The sequence below is a fragment of the Sinocyclocheilus anshuiensis genome, unplaced genomic scaffold, assembly GCF_001515605.1.
Source record: "Sinocyclocheilus anshuiensis isolate Anshui unplaced genomic scaffold, SAMN03320099.WGS_v1.1 scaffold391, whole genome shotgun sequence".
Classification (NCBI taxonomy): Eukaryota; Metazoa; Chordata; class Actinopteri; order Cypriniformes; family Cyprinidae; genus Sinocyclocheilus; species Sinocyclocheilus anshuiensis.
In genome coordinates, this window is record NW_015548229.1 from 503,025 (window position 1) to 505,491 (window position 2,467).

Genomic DNA, 2,467 nt, shown 5'->3' on the forward strand with positions numbered 1-2,467 from the left:
AACCAGGCTTCCAGCAACAAGTAATTTGTCAGTCCTAACTGAGTGTGGCATTGCTGCGTGACATGACAACCACAGCCAATCATGTTTTACTGTTTTATATAACTTTTATAATTGTGTTTTAAGTATTTACATTTTTTGTAAGACTCAATCACGATGCTGCCATATGATAAGATATATAAATTACCAAAAAAGTTTGGCTTCGGTAAAATTAATTAATGCTTTTGAAAGATGTCTCTTATGCTCACAAGGCTGCATTTATTTGATCAAAATATGGTAACAACAGCAATATTGTGAGATATTATGACAATTTAAAATGTCTGTTTTCTATCGTAGTATATTTTAAAATATTATTTATTTCTGCAATGGCAAAGCTGAATCTTCAGCATCATTACTCCAGTCTTCACATGATCCTTCGGAAATCATTCTAATATGGTAATTTGCTGCTCAAGATGCATTTCTCATTATTATCAATGTTGAAAACATTTAGGCTGCTTAATATTTTTTTGTTGTAGATGAATAGAATGTTCACAGGAACAGCAAGTTGTAACAATTTGAAAATCTTTACCATCACTTTTGATCAATTTAATGTGTTTAATGCATAGATAGATAGATAAATACAGGTAGATGATAGACAACTAGATAGTCAGCAGATAGCAGGGTGCCGTGATGCCAAAATGCACATAAAATGTAAACGTGACGACAAATTAGGCTTTTTTGTATCATATTTAATCATAATTCACTAAAAATGTTAAAAACAGAGAATGTTTACTATCCAATGACAAAGCTGTTCATATTGATACAAGGAGGATCTAAAACTTTGGTCCAGGTAGATATGTTGGTCTGTATCATTTTTTAACTCTTCCTAACCATCCAATGCGTTGGTAATATATATGATCTCTTCAATTTTTATTTGCAGCATTAAAAAAAATCTTTTTTTTTCTCCATCAGTTCAGTGTATGTGAGGTGATGGACTGATATGAACCGGAGGAGAGAGCTGGTAATGACGCTCCCGCTGAGTGCCTGGAGATGGTCCACCCCGCCCCCAACTCCTACCTGACTTTTGCCTCCATCCTGGTATTGATTTACTTATTATGGGCTCTTTCTCCTTCATTCCACTGTCATTGAATCCTGATTAGATCAAGCTTGGATCGCTTTGGACAGTTAACATCGATGAGTCCATCTATCACGCGATGTCCATTAGCTGTGGATCGCTACCGCCATCTAAGGTTCTAACACCTGTGACCCTCATCTCCTTGACCTCTTCCCTCTCGCATTCCGCCTCTCTCAGACGTTGTCAGTGTATCTTTCACTGAGAGAGACATCTGTCTCTCTCTCTGTCCCTCTCTCTCTCTCTCTCACACACAGTAAGCTTCAGGACAATGTTCAGTCTTGCAACGAAAACTGAGAGGGAAGGTGACAAGCGTGGAGCTTATGCTAAGGAGATATAGAAGTGTGCCAAAAACACAGCAGAAAACAATGGGGTATAGGTAAAACTCTCTCACTCTGTGTGTGTGTGTGTGTGTGTGTGTGTGTGTGTGTGTCTCTCTCTCTCTATCTTTCATCTGTCCCTCCCTCTCCAGCTCTGTTGCTCTTGTGCTCTCTCGGTCCCCCACTTTAGCTCAGACAGATGAAGAGAGTCCGGAAAGAGAGCAGCCATGTACATAATTTTCTCTCTCGCTCGCTGAATCTAAAGGTTATCATTAAGACAGATGTGCCCTGCAGAGTGGTTGCCGTGGAGATCATTTTACACTGGAGGAACTATTTGATTAAAGAGTGGCTAAGACGGATTTAAAGCGACTGAGAAAGACGTCGCAAAAGCAAAAAGAGAGTGTGAGTAGACGGCTGATTCGTTTCTTTTGCAGGTGATTTCAGAAAATGCGTCTAGGACCTAAAGAGAGGGTTTGGTCGCTTTTGTGAATATTTCACTGCACATTAATTTTCAAGGACCTACTGAATGGGATTTATTGAGGTTTCAGTAAAGTGAGTTTATATTGTGAGGAATTGAGAGGGAATTCCTGGCTAGAAACTGTTTGAACTGTTCCCCGTGCTGTTGAATTTCATCTCTAGACATTTGAAGTCACGGTTACCTGTGAGAAGTCAGATTTAGAGGTGCGTTGTTTTCTACTTTTAAATTATTTTTAATATTTTTGCCAATATGGAGGTAAAGTTTGTTGTTTAAGATCAAATGGAGAATTATTGTTGGTTATGATTAAATAACTTTGATTAAAACTGTTTTGCTACAACCATATAAGATTGTTCTAGGTGCATATAAAAAAAAATATTATACATTTAGACAGCAAACGATGTGTCTAAAAACTTCAAATGGGCTGGCAGAGCTGCTCTGCGGTAATTTTATTTGACAAACGCTCTGTTATGAATCCTGCAATTATACAAATGCTTTTGCTTGATTCTGATAAGCAGATTATTGCCTTGACCTGTGTGTCATTTGGCAGCTATACTGGCTGCC

The 2,467-nt window shown here is 38.1% G+C and overlaps 1 protein-coding gene across 1 annotated transcript in view; it reads left to right on the forward strand.

Moving 5' to 3' along the window:
* The first annotated feature begins 1,642 nt into the window (after positions 1-1,642).
* The window catches only part of cdh10b (cadherin 10, type 2b (T2-cadherin)), a 56,804-nt gene continuing 55,979 nt past the window's right edge, over positions 1,643-2,467 (forward strand). The window contains exon 1 of the mRNA XM_016441690.1: positions 1,643-1,828. The gene's annotated coding sequence lies outside the window, so the exon portion shown is untranslated. The remainder of the gene's footprint in view (positions 1,829-2,467) is intronic.